Genomic DNA, 14,887 nt, shown 5'->3' with positions numbered 1-14,887 from the left:
TTGGGGGCAGGAGGAGAAGGGGATGACAGTGGATGAGATGGATGGATGGCATCACCTACTCAATGGACATGGGTTTGGGTAAACTCCAGGAGTTGGTGATGGACAGGGAGGCCTGGCGTGCTGCGATTCATGGGGTCGCAAAGAGTCGGACATGACTGAGCGACTGAACTGAACTGAACTGAGAGTCTTGCTAAATTGTAATCTTTCAGCTCCTTCATCATTTGAGACCTACCACTTTATTCTCTCCTTGACATTATCGAATGGAAAGTCTTTCAGATTCAGGATGGTATTATGTCAGGAGACTGAAAAGCAACGCGATTTCTACAAATACTGAGCTGCTGTCCATCATCACATATTCCAGAAATAAAAAGGAAGTTTCACTTTTCCATCTAGATAACGAAAGCCAGATTTCAGGGTGGCATGAGGCGCAGGTGACATTCTTTTCTTATTCATGTTAAAATTTCACACTCATTTATGATGTCTCTAGACGGGTTCCCCAGATTTCTTTCCTTTAAAGAACTTTCTCTCATCATCTCATGCAGTTGTGTTGGGCCTGTCCAGTAGCACCATGTCCTTTTCCTGGGCTAATCAGGGTCCTCTCAGACAAGGTAGTGACATCTAGACAAAAGGAACGAGAGTGCATTTGCTGGAGTCACAGGCTGTGAACATGGAGTTCTCTTTGGTCATGTTCCCTCACCTCATGGAAGAAGCACTTGACATAACGGAACTCACACACTGAGGAAGTCCAAGTGAAGAATGAACAGTTCAGAACCCTGATGGCTTCACTAGGGGCATCTGATACAGCCCATCTAGATGATTGATGTTGTTGTTCAGTTGCTAAGTGGTGTCCAACTCTTTTGCGATTCCATGGACCGTAGCCCGCCAGGCTCCTCTGTCTATGGGATCTCCCAGTCAAGAATACTGGAGTGAAGAAAAAAAGAATACTGGAGTGGGTTGCTATTTTTAACTCCAGAGGATTTTTCACGATCAAGGGTTAGAATCCAGGTGTCCTGCATTGCAAGCAGATTCTGTACCACTCAGCCACTTAGGAATCCAGATGATGGATACTCTTGTTTATTTATTAAAACATTTTCTTCTTCCTCTCTCTTAAGAACTTGAAAAGTGAAAATTCTGACAAAGGAATTATTGAATATAACTAGAGATCCTAGTATCAGGCCTTTATATGTGTCTTTGAGCTTTAACAGATATACAAGTTATCAAAGTACAGACGGCTTCTCTACTAAATTGTAACATAAGTGCTAAATTGTGGCCCTCTTTCACAGTTAGCTATCTCCGAAGAGGGTCTACCTATGTTTGTGAGGACTAGGGTGCAATTCAATAGATGTTTCCGAGTTAAAGTCATGCTTGGCCAAGTGAAGTACGATTTATTTAGGTATAGAGGGGTAGGATGTATTTTGTGTGGAACTAGAATGGAAAACCTGTGTCAAAAAGTAAGGCACATTCTCAATTGATTAACAAATGACAATCTAATAATTTCATCTTTGGAAATAGCTTAACTGATTGTGCCCCAGAGAGGAAAAGAACGCTGCCCCATTACTGAAGGTGGTCAAGCAGAAGGCTGCATAACCTTTGCTTGGAGAATTAGCAGAGGAAATTCAGGCATTGAGTAGGAAATGGGAGCTTCAGATTCTGTGTAAGAACCCCTAATCTTTTTCAAAATACATAGATAAATAATAAGGGAAGATAGTGATAGAAACTGTTACATTTGTTTCTATTTGAACAGAGGGTCTTGTCCCCTGAGGATATGGGTCCTCTGTAGAAACCATGATGACCCTTCAAAATAAATCTTTCTGGCAAGAAGGAAGCACATCTATTTCAATTTGTAGGAATAATGCATCAATCAAAAACATGATCCAGCAAATCTTAGATATAGGCCACTTGTCAGGCAAACAGTACAGGACACCCAGAAAATCCAGCTCAATCAGACCAAATTATGTCACTGGATTTGAAAGCAGCATTTTAGATCTATAATCATAGCGATTACTGATATCATGCAGTTTATATCTGAAAGAGGGATAAATTAATGCAGGCATGCTAAAGCTGCTGAAAGCTAAAAAAGCAAGAGGGCAGTTACATTAAAAACCTTGCCAACCAGAAGAAAGCAAGGAACGAGTTAGAAATCACTGATCATCAGAGAGATGGAACTTCAGAAAATAACTAATACTAATGGTTAACATTTAGACAAGAATTTGGCTGCTGATTCTTTGATCATTTCAATGAATTAACAAAACATCACAAAGGAAAGGAAAAAATAATGTTTTCCTTTGTGAGACAGATGTTTATCTCTACTTTATAGAGATGAAATATTTAACAATGTGATGAAATATTTAACACCACCAAACAAACAGAGCCACAAACCTATGTATATGTAGATGTATATGTGGGCTTCCCTGGTGGCTCAGTGGTAAAGAATCCACCTGCCAATGCAGGAGATGCAGGTTCGATTCCTGGTCTGAGAAATTCCAACCGGAGAAGGAAATGACAACCCATTCCAGTATTCTTGTCTGGGAAATCTCATGGACAGAGGAACTGGTGGGCTAGAGTCCATGGGGTCACAAAGAATCAGGCATGACTTAATGACTGAACAACATTAAAACCAGAAACTTAGATGTATATGTAATTTGTGTATATATATGTGCATGTATATGATACACATATATATACACAAATGCACACTCTCCTGCATTCTAATATAAACTATACCTAAGATAGAATCTTTTATTTACTCTTGCCTGGAGAATCCCCCTGGACAGAGGAGCCTGGCGGGCTACAGTCCATGGGGTCACAAAGAGTCGGACATGACTGAGCAACTAAGCATAGCACAGAGTCAATAAATATTTGCTCAATAAATTAATGAATGCTTTCTATTTCAGAGGCTGGGATTACAGTGGAAAATTCAACATACAATTTCTAAGTAAATTGTTTTAGTTGTTCACAGACTGGAGTCAGCATTGTTACAAATTCTAATTCCATAATTTGGAATGCTCAGGGTTTATTGCTCTGTAGAGTTTGCCCCTATTCTAAGTGAGCATGCTGGATATTTCTAGTTTCCTGGTGCTCTTGTTGTTTAGTCGCTAAGTTGTGTCTGATTCTTTTGCAACTCCATTGAGTGTAGCACACCAGACTCTTCTGCCTATGGGATTTCCTAGGCAAGAATACTGGAGTAGGTTGGCATTTCCTTCTGCAGGGGATCTTCCCAACCCAGGGATTGAACCTGCGTCTCCTGAGTTGGCAGGCATTCTTAGTTGCTGTTACTCACTGCTGGCCCAAAGAATGTTCAAAATGCATCGTAAGTTTCTGAATGAATGTATCAAAATCCATCCGCATGGGATCTGAGACAGCTATTTTCATTGCTCATAGCTTTTTTTTTTAAAATTTCCTTGTGGGTCTTTAGCTTTGAAACTGATAAATAAAATATGGGTAAGGAAGGAATTAAAGTAAATAAAATATGGTAAAATCACTTTAGTTGAAAGGAGAAAGTTGATGATTGGTAAGAAAAGTGAGAAAAAGAGGTCTACTTTGACCTACTGTAATTTTACAGACATAACTGCCCTTTGTGAAAAAAGTACAAACTTTAGACTTGGAAATTTTCGTAAGTTAACCAGAGTGCAAGGTCGTTAAGTAGGGAAACAAACTAAGATATCTATTTCAACGCTTAAACCTGCTGTTTTTTTTTCTTTAAAGACCTAATGTTCATTTTGGCTTTGCATAATTGTATTATCCTCCCTATGGGTGGCTAATTAAGACATAATCCAATTGAAATATTTTACATACAACTAGCTAATTTATGAAGATAATCTTTAAAAGTTATTCTGCTAGTTATATTTACAGTGAATTTTTGATTTCATTCACAAATTATATAAATTAATATAAAACATAAAAATAAATATGCATTTGCACATAAATGCGAATATGCATGCACTCACACAAGCACATGTACACACATACATATCAGTGCATATGCATACTTGGGCCAGAGTCTTCATTATTTGGTAACTTGATATCTGGATGTATTAAATTGAGAATAATATAGGACAGAAAACATTCCCAAAATATAAAACCTCTTGGTAGGCCTTAAAATTAAAAAATGTAGGGCAATTATTTGGCACATTACAAATTGAAGAACTGACCAAATTTACTTTTTATTAATAATATTTTTAGAAGATTATAATACACATGGTACAAAATTAAATCTCTTTATTATACCTGACCTTGAAGATATTCCCATGGCTTAATGTGATTTAGATTTCACATGGAAGACTTTTTGTGTCCTTTTGTTCATTGTGGTCCATTCTCTGTACCTTCTCATTTAGTCACTTTGTTTTGATTCATGAAGGATATATAAAGCTGCTTGAATATGCATAGGAGGCCTCGCACTCAATCTAATGTCCTCTCTTGGCATCTGCAATTCTCTGAATATTTTAAATGAATAATATATCAAACAGATGGCAAAATTCTTTTCACTGAAGCTCACCTGAAGTAGTCCTTGACCTCAAAGTGAGTTTGGTTGACTTGGATCTGCAAAATGTGCTCCCAAAGGAATTCTGAGTATAAGAGTATAATAGAATTAGTGTATTTTTTTTTCTTCTCCTCAATGGCACCAGATTAATTGCTGAGGTTGATGAATTTAGGCTTTCATCTATCAGATAATTTTAATAAAATCTCACAAATAAACATGAAACATATTGACATGATTGGTTGCACCCAAGTTTCCAGAAGTCTTCAGTGACTCTATGGTACTCAGAGTATTTGTGATTTTCTAGAATTCTCAAGATACTTTACCTTTTATTGTAATTCTTTGATGTATAAATACAAATCATATGTTTGAATATCAAAAAGACTTTAAAGAACTGACATACGATCACTTTCAGTGGGGAAAACAGGAAATAGAAATCTCAATGCTTTGTATCCTAGAATTCTACTGTATGACTATTGTCTTGCTGTGGCAAGAGTTAATAGTGGTGTTCTTGGTAGAAGCAGACACAAGATCTCCACACATGAGAAATATATGAACATAGACCAGAAACATGCCTTACTATGGCACATAGTGTCTCACAATTCCCTGCAAAGAATAGAATTTCCCCTAAGATTGAGCACTTATTGACACGTGTGCGTGGACATGTGTGTGTGTGTGTGTGTGTGTGTGTGTGTGAATAAGGAGAGCAGAAAAACGGCTCTGGAGCTATGAAATAACAGAATATAGTTTTACTTTTTAAAGAAAAAAAGATTACACTCAACCCAGAAATTTTTTCTCTAATTACCTTGATTTGGGTATATACATTCTGGGTATTTTCATTTGAGCAGTCATTGGTTCATTTCACAAATTTGTTTTCAGTCATCGGTGGATAACTGTTTGTTGAATTTATTGAATTTTTGGAAAGAAAAGTCCAAAGAGGATGAGCAGGTAGCAGTGTCATAGTTCTACAGATAAAATAGACTCTTTACCTAACCAGGTTTGAATGTGACAAACCTTGGTCTGGGATAGATGCCATCATCAGAGTCCTTTTCTACAGACAAACACATTCGGCTCTGGACAGGGGCAGAGTTGTGAGGCACACTGTTTTACTTAACAAAAAATTTTCTCTTGAGATATCTAGGTATAATGTGAAACTAAAAAGAGAAGTTTTTGAATTCAAATACTTGAATTTGAATTGTGGCTCAAAATACTTATGAGATATGTGACTTGGGGCAGTTGATATAAATTGAGGATAATAGTATCTACATAAGCATTTTTTAAATCAAATGAGCACCATGCTTGGCACTTAGTCATCACTCAACAAATGTTAGCGTAACAGTCACTGTGCATGCTCAGTTGCTTCAGTCATGTCCGACTCTGCAACACTATGGACTGTAGCCTGCCAGGTTTCTCTGGCCATGGGATTCGCCAGGCAAGAGTACTGGAATGGGTCGCAATGCCCTCCTCCAGGGGATCTTCTCAACCTAGGGGAAGAACTCGTGTCTCTTATGTCTCCCACATTGGTAGGCAGGTTCTTTACCAGTAGCACCACCTGGCAAGCCTAAAAGTTATTACACTTTTCTCTTATTGAAGCTCAATATTTATATATCTGTCTCATGATTCTTAGATATATTGGTGCTATATACCTTAAATTCAAATTATTTAAATGTTTCTTTACATGGGCTTCAAAATGTCTACTTTTTATAGGTATGTGTACTTGGAAACTACTCATTGCTTAAGGCTAAAGTACTTCCAGGCACCTTCTGCCTCATCAAAAATGACTTTTTTATTTTGCAGCATTAAAGGAAATGAATTATAATCTGATTCTCTTGAGATTAATTGCATTTGTTATAGAATTATTAAACAAACATACACACAGAAGTATAATTTCTGACATTTAATACCCTAGTCAAAACTGAAAGTTAAATTAAATCTTGGAAAAATGTCATTTATTTTTTAAAGGAGAGCATAGGTGATAAAAATAGTCTTTCAATTAATGCTCATGCCCTCAGAGTCATACTTTGGAATTAATATAAATTAGTCCCCAGAAATCTGTTTCAACAGGTCATTTGAGGAAAGAGAAAAATGATATAAATCATATCTTCTGAGAAATAAATAACTTTTCTTCAAGATGAACTTGACCTTCTGGACCAAATGTGACTGGGTCAAGAAACATGAGCTGAAACAGAAATAGAAAAAGAAAAAAAAAGTTATTCTTAAGCAGGATGGTCCACTTTTGATGAGATTTGCATAAATCCCAAAGTCCAACAGAGAAAAGTGGACAAGGAAAAAAAAGAGATTAAAATAATAGAATTCACAAGTCTTAAAGGATTAACAAAGACACAACAGAAGACTGCAAAGCCATTTCTGAATCCTTAAAGAGGAAAGCATTCAAAGCTATTCTGAAATCAAAGAAAGCAAAGTCACTCCTCAAATCCATCCATAGGACAAAAGGAAATAAAGTTTGAGCCCAATTTGTATTGAAATTTGCTTCTAAGAATAAATTGGCTTTAAAAACTACATAAATTCACTCTGGTAGGAAGATACCAGATTATGAGAAATTTACCATTATTCATGAGCCTTTTGTCAGTTCTTTCAAAAAGTATTATTTAAGATTCCACCCACTGGATAATTTCACTTTTCTAAAACTGCTGTCCCTAAATTGATATTCTCAGCATATAGTTACAAGGTGATTGAATCTTTTTTGTTCTAAATAACACATCCAGGAGTCATCCAAAATTGCAAGTTTGTTGTTGACTTAAAGGTAGACTAAGGCATTAGTCTTAGTCTGTCTCTTTACTGGATGTACATTTGTTTTGCCCCAAGCATAGAGAAGTCAAAAGCATTCCCTTCTAAGGATTTTATTTTGCTATGTTTTACAATTCATGTTTGTCTAGAACTTTTATTTTTTCATCATTTTTCTTTAGGCCAGTAGGGACATTTCCAGAATCCAAATTGTCTTACTTTGAAGAGATGTACATAGAAAACCAGTGTTATTAAGATCTTAATACAAGTTTGTTCCTTAATGCTCATCTTGCCCTTAATAGCAGAAAACATATTAAGAGAAATCAGTATCAGGTGAGTCTGCTAGTGAGTGTGGTTCTTACCTGTAACAAACAGAGTCAAAGGCTAATGTCTAAAGCATGAGAGTAAGTTTGGAAAGTTAACAGACCAAGGCATCAGTATCTTCAAAGTGTTTCCTGGAGAAGGAAATGGCAACCCACTCCAGTATCCTTGCCTGGATAATTCCATGGACAGAGGGGATCTTCCCGACCCAGGGATCAAACCCTGGTCTCCTGCATTACAGGCAGATTCTTTAGCACCTGAGCCACCAGGGAAACCCAGTATACTCAAAGGGACCTGACAATATGTTCTCCTTTCCACTGAGACATCACACAGTGTTAAAGAGTTGAGTTAATAATAAAAATCAGGGAGCTACAGAATGAAGAGAAAGTTCTTGAAGCTATGCAACAATGCTTAAGCTTGAGTGTATATGAGAATCACCTGGGAATCTCGTTAAACATGATAATTTCTGGGTTTCTACCTCAGAGACCCTAATTCAAGAGGCCTGAGTTAAGTCTGAGGGTCTACATGTCTAAAAAGATTCCCCGGGAAATCTAAGAGGGGGGTATTTGGCAATCTGTGTTTTGAGGCACAAAAGTGAAGCCGTTGAGGCACGTCTTTATCTTTTGTTTCTGTTTGTGTCGTATGGCCAGGCCATTCCCTGTGGCTTTCCTCTTGCTCTCTGTACATCCCCTGCTCAACCAGTGCCTGCTTCACCGACAGGACCATCCAATTCTCTAAATTACAGGGCTGAATTGATTCTTTGTAATTGAGCGCACCTGATGTCAATCCCCTCTATAAAAGGTAGCGTCCTCTCCCCACCCCCTTTCCCCCGGTAGCGAAGCCGACTGCCGTGGTCTTCCTGCCGTCTGCCCCACAGTGGGGTGCAGCTCCGGGACCGTGCTTTGGGTGTGTAAGAGCTCCCTTTTTCATGAACCACTGATACCTCTCTCACTGTCTTTGGGTTCTTTCTTTGGTCTTGGAGCTGGGCAACTATAAGGTTTGCAGGCCTGTGGGGTGCAGCCTAACACCTATTCCTTCTCTTTTTTTTTTTCTTTCTGGGGATTGTCTTGCTTGAAGCTCTATATTTTTTGTTGTACTTTCTCTTTGTACCTTTACAGTTGTTTTTTCCCACCTTAATTTGGCTTTGCTGAGATTTTAAGGGTTTCGCTTCATAAATCAAGTAACTTAGTGCTGGAATCAGAAACCATAGCCAGCCCCCGGGTGAAATCTGATCATGCCGGTTCATTTCTGTGTGTTGTCCCCGGGTGAAATCGGATCATGCCAGTTCATTTCTACGTGTTGTCCATGGCTGCTTCTGTGCTATAATGAAGAGGTGAGCAGTTGCAGCAGACACCAGCTGTTTGTTATCTGGAAAGCCTAAATATATATTACGTGGCTTTTTATAGAAAAAGTTTGCCAAACTGTAGTAAACCGGTGAGAGAGGACATCATTGGGCTCATGGAAGAGAATACACTGTCTGAAAAAGATGTAAAAATAATCTAATAGAGTCCAGAGGCTAAAATGATCCATGCATTGGACAGGCATTGCCTAGCAGTGTTATGGCAACTGCTCCAGTTTTAGGAATGGGACATTATGCACGGAAATCTCAGGATAGAAAACTTTAGTCAGACCAATTCTTGCCCTAACCACTGCCAAGTGGGTAGCTAGCCATCAACTGTTGATTTCAGTCTAAAATTCCTTTGTATCATCTTGAGTCTCATAAAAGATCCCCTGGTCTGAGGCAGCCAGCGCTTACATAGATAAAAATCAAGTTGATAAGGCATTAGAAAGGGATTATGAAAGTTGGCTTAATTAAAGAAACTTCACTGGGATCATAAGTAATCTGTGCAAGTTATTAACTTTAGCCAACTGCTCATCTATACTGATTTTGAATGACTTCTGACCTGTAAAGTCCTTAATCTAATTCTGAGTGAATACAGGTGATAAGGGAAAAATACACTTTATAATACATTGACTATAATCAACAATTTTTTGAAGCAGAAACTTCCCCAAGTACAACTAAACATACCCTGCATTTTCTTATATTTGTACCTCTGGTCCCATTTTTTTTTTTTTTTTTCACTTCAGTCTGTTTTATAAAAACTAATCAAGTACTACTTTCTCTATAAACTATACTTTGGACCTTATTGGAATTATTTTTTTCTTCTTATTCAGTTAGTATATTTTAATATTGCAATAACAGTAGTTATCTGTATTTGGCAATTTGAGTTATGTATTGTCTTGTACTACTCTCTAGATCATAAGATCCAGTGATCACAGTTTGTCTTAGTTTATTCTCCTCTGAATCTCTTAATATACGTGTAATGGTGTCTTGTATGGAATAGTCAACATACTAATTGAACTAATCATAGTTTGCTCTCCTGTCTTTCATAGTTTCTTTTTATATTCATTCATATGTAGGTATCTAAGAAAATTTTTCTCAGGAATACATTTTTCTTGTATACTTATTTACAAATCAGCAACTTTTCTAATTTTGTTAATTTTTGTTTTCTTATTTTTAAACGCATTATCAGAGACTGAACAAAATTAAGAGTGGTTGTTTTGGAAAGAACTGCCAACTGGTTGATTTAGCAATTTGTCAGAGACGGTTCTGCATACTTTTCTATGTTAGTGTAATTTTTACCCATTTTGTTTATATAAAGTGGATCACTACTTTTTTTAAGTAGAAATGGGGAATCTAGAAAAATAGTTTATAACTTACTAATGAAATTATTTCAGGAGCATTCAGTGACCCACAAGAAATTTCCAACACTGTGTTAATAGTGGTTCTCCTACGTATAGTCCAGAGTAGATTTTCCAAATTGTGCTTCAAAGGATATTGATAGTTGTGGCAGACAATGGTTTGGATAATTACATGTAATTAGACATCCTGTTTTAATCTACAGAATTTATACTCACCACTTCTAGATTAGTTATGTTGTGGAAAGTGTAAGGATGTTGATGTGAAAAGGATAAATAGGAAGTCAATTGTGTTTATCAGGATGTAAAATGTACACACCATAAAATTTACTTCTATCACATCTGCCTAAGATGGTTGCAAACAAGAGTGTCCATGCCTAGACACACATACATATCTTACGATTAGTTTCTAGCTGAGATGTTTCCCTCAAAGAGAGAACTAAAAAGCACGAATGTGATACAAATGAAGAACTGTCACAAGATGTAAGGAAAATGGGTGAGGAGATCCCACTTGAGGCACCAATAGAGGGGCAGTACCAATTCTTTTTTAGACTCCTTTTCTGTGGCTCAGCTGGTAAAGAATCTACCTGCAATGCGGGAGACCTGGGTTTGATCCCTGGGTTGGGAAGATCCCTTGGAGAAGGGAAAGTCTACCCACTCCAGTATTCTGGCCTGGAGAATTCCATGGACTGTAGAGTCCATAGGGTTGCATGGAGTCAGACATGACTGAGCAACTTTCACTTCACTTCTCTTCACTTCTGTACATAGGAAAGTCAAATAGGGAAAGGAACACTCGAAATGGCATTTAGAGAAGTTAAGTGACTCATCCCTGGAGCTAACTCAAAGTCTAGAGGAGGAGAGCAATTTAGGAAACAATAACAAAGGCAAATAAACCTTACTTAAGATTTTGAAATTCAAGCCCAACATAGCATGTCCTCAGTTTAATAACCTTGGTTATTCCAATAACTTTAGTAATTGTTGGTTAAAGAATGTTATACATGTTTTGTTTATTTGTTTTTAAAATAGGGTTTCTCAGACGTATTAGGAAATATCTCTTTTTTCCAGAGTGGAGGGTTTCACAGAGTGGTCTAGGGAAGCTTGGGGTTCCCTGTGTCCTTTTTAGGCAGTCAGTGAGGTCCCTCTTTTTTCAACTACATCCCTCTGAGTTTGAATGTTCTCCATTTACTTCAACCAAAACAACTTGTGCAACTGACTGAATACAGAGGCAGATAGGAGAATCCAGCTCTCTTCCATTAAATGAGACATTAAAGAGATCTGAAAAAAAAAAAAACAATACCACATTTCTCATTCTTCTTTATTTAATAAAGGTCGTTATTTATGTTATTTAGAAAAGGCAGAGGAACCAAAGATCAAATTACCAACATCTGTTGGATTATTGAAAAAGCAAGAGAGTTCCAGAAAAACATCTATTTCTGTTTTATTGACTGTGCCAAAGCCTTTAACTGGGTGGATCACCACAAACTGTGGAAAATTCTTAGAGATGGGAATACCAGACCATCTGACCTGCCTCTTGAGAAATCTGTATGCAGGTCAGGAAGCAATAGTTAGAAATGGACGTGGAACAACAGACTGGTTCCACATAGGCAAAGGAGTACATCAAGGCTGTATATTGTCACCGTGCTTATTTAACTTATATGCAGAGTACATCTTGAGAAACGCTGGGCTGGATGAAGCACAAGCTGGAATCAAGATTGCCAGGAGAAATATCAATAACCTCAGATATGCAGATGACACTACCCTTATGGCAGAAAGTGAAGAAGTACTAAAGAGTCTCTTGATGAAAGTAAAGAGGAGAGTGAAAAAGTTGGCTTAAAACTCAACATTCAGAAAACTAAGATCATGGCATCTGGTCCCATCACTTCATGGCAAATAGATGGAGAAACAATGGAAATAGAGACTTTATTTTGGGGGGCTCCAAAATCACTGCAGATGATGACAGTTCAGTTCAGTCGCTCAGTCGTGTCCGACTCGTTGCAACCCCATGAATTGCAGCACGCCAGGCCTCCCTGTCCATCACCAACTCCTGGAGTTTACCCAAACCCATGTCCATCGAGTCAGTGATGCCATCCAACCATCTCATCCTCTGTCGTCCCCTTCTCCTCCTGCCTCCAATCCTACCCAGCATTAGGGTCTTTTCCAATGAGTCAACTCTTGAAATCAAAAGACGCTTGCTCCTTGGAAGAAAAGTTATGACCAAACTAGACAGCATATTAAAAAGCAGAGACACTACTTTGCTAACAAAGGTCCGTTTAGTCAAGTCTATGGTTTTTCCAGTAGTCATGTATGGATGTGAGAGTTGGACTAGAAAGACAGCTGAGCACTGAAGAATCGATGCTTTTGAACTGTGGTGTTGGAGAAGACTCTTGAGAGTCCCTTGGACTGCAAGGAGAGCTAACCAGTCCATCCTAAAGGAAATCAGTCCTGAATGTTCATTGAAAGGACTGATGTTGAAGCCGAAACTCCAATACTTTGGCCAACTGTTGCAAAGAACTGACTCATTTCAAAAGACCTCGATGCTGGGCAAGATTGAAGGTGAGAGGAGACGGGGATGACAGAGGAAGAGATGGTTGGATGGCATCACTGACTCAATGGACATGAGTTTGAGCAAGCTCTGGGAGTTGGACAGGGAGGGCCTGGCATGCTGCAGTCCATGGGGTCACAAAGAGACACGATTGAGCAACTGAACTGAACTGTTATTTATGTTAACATGTAATGGGTTTATTTTTAAGTGAATTATTAAAAACTTTAAATCTCTATTTTATTTTTAATACATTAAATATTAACAGGTAAAACCCCCATCAACCAAACCTCATTAGAGTCCTCATTTATTTTTAAGAATGTAGAATTTTCATGAGACCAAAAAAATCAAAAACCTCTATCCCAGAAGGAAGTCTGGTATGGTGGGTTTCCAACATTATTTAAACAATAACAAGCAATCATACCTTTGCATGAACTAATAGTTCCAAAAGAATGTCATCACTGTGCAGGGATCATTGAATAATAAGAGTAAACAATTGCCATGTTTTATTCATCTTTTTTCTTTGGATAATTTCAAGTACTTGGAGTGCACAGAATCTTCTGCTTGATCAAGCTTGCTGCTGATACTTTCTATTCCACACACCCCCCTTTATTTCATTGTATTCAGAATTTTCTCCAGAATTTGTTTTATTCTTTTTTTTTTTATGATTTCTGTTGAAGCAGTCACCTTGTCTAGTCTTTGCTGAGTGGCTTTGGGAGAAAAATAGTTTCACCAGTCAGTATGGCTAAGAAGAGTTCTGATGCTCTCTATGGAATCACCCACTCTACGTCTACTGTTCCTCTTGGGAGCAGGTTACTAAGATTGTATGTGTGCACTCATGTGCACACATGCTCAGTCATGTCCAACTCTCTGTGACTCCATGGACTATTGTCAGCTAGACTCCTCTGTCCATGGAATTCTCCAGGCGAGAATACTGGAGTGGGTTGCTATTTCTTCCTCCAGGGGATCTTCCCGATTTGGGACTGAACCCAAGTCTCTTGTGTCTCCTGCATGGGCAAGGGGATGTATGTGCCACCTGGGAAGCCCTACTAAGATAGTGTGCACCGCTCAATTCTCTAAAGCCAAGCCAGGTGTGGAAAACCTCATGTTTCCCCTGGAGGGGCAGGGGTGCCCTGAGTGTGCCTTATTCCCTACCTGCAGTTAGGTTGACTTTCTGCATGTGTTGACAAGCCATCTGCAAAAACTGGCATTCACAAGCCACCAGAGTGTTCTCAGGGGGCCAGTGATGGGTTGGGGAGAAATATTAGGGTAAGTGAGGCATACAGAGCTTTGGGGGCACCCACGGGCCAGTTCGGAAGACCTGTGGCCAGATGTCCCAAGTGACTTATGGGGCATCTTCCTCATGGAGTTTGTGTCATAGGATTCACGATCCTCTTAGCTTCTCTCATCGTCTCGGTGGTGTTGATTCCTCAAGTATTCTGGCTTGGGTAAGAAAGAAGTAAGTCTTATGGCAGTGTCTCACATGACTAGGGGAGCAAGGCACACACTATACTCTTACTTCCCCACGAGGAGAAACTGCTGGGGGCCAAGGAGGTGTTTCTCTTGGCATGAGATGTGCCCCTTTGGGGGAGAGGTGATATGGGTAAAATGACACTGCTCTTACTTTTTCCAATGGATTTATTTTCAGATTTCTGTTTGCTCCAATGTTGTGCTGAGACTTCTCCACTGAACTCCTGGATTCCTACAAAGGTAGGTGTGGTAGTTAAATTCAATCTTCCATTTGAGGATGACAGTTATAGAGAGAGAAAGAAAAAAAACTCCTGATATCTTGCTGATGTCAATCCTTGGGATTTATATTTTGGATAAGCATTCTCAGTTGCTGGTTAGGATAAAGAAAATTTGGGAAATTTGTAGCTCCCTGTGGGAGGCAATATCCAGAGAATGTTATGGGTAATTTTTCAAATATCCAGAGAATGTTCTGGATGATTTCTCAAATTGGTGCTAGAATATATAGAGACAGTAGACAAACTGGATTGAGTAGAAGGGTCAGGTTTGTAATAGGGCTTAGTGGATCAGATTGAGTTAAGCAAGTAGAGATTTTATGGATATTTGTTTGAAAATGGTGGGAAATGGGTGGAAGAGTC

The 14,887-nt window shown here is 38.4% G+C and overlaps 1 protein-coding gene across 3 annotated transcripts in view; it reads left to right on the top strand.

Annotated features, from left to right (window-relative positions):
- LOC145514265 (uncharacterized) overlaps positions 1-14,887 on the top strand; it is a 985,725-nt gene that overhangs the window by 5,738 nt on the left and 965,100 nt on the right. For all 3 annotated transcript variants that reach the window (XR_014060002.1, XR_014060001.1, XM_081511613.1), the window contains exon 2: positions 14,431-14,492. The gene's annotated coding sequence lies outside the window, so the exon portion shown is untranslated. The remainder of the gene's footprint in view (positions 1-14,430; positions 14,493-14,887) is intronic.

Source organism: Giraffa tippelskirchi, chromosome 7 (assembly GCF_054371585.1).
Source record: "Giraffa tippelskirchi isolate mGirTip1 chromosome 7, T2T-mGirTip1v1.2.pri, whole genome shotgun sequence".
NCBI lineage: Eukaryota > Metazoa > Chordata > Mammalia > Artiodactyla > Giraffidae > Giraffa > Giraffa tippelskirchi.
The sequence above is the reverse complement of the archived record's forward strand: the minus strand, read 5'-3'. Positions and strand labels throughout refer to the sequence as shown.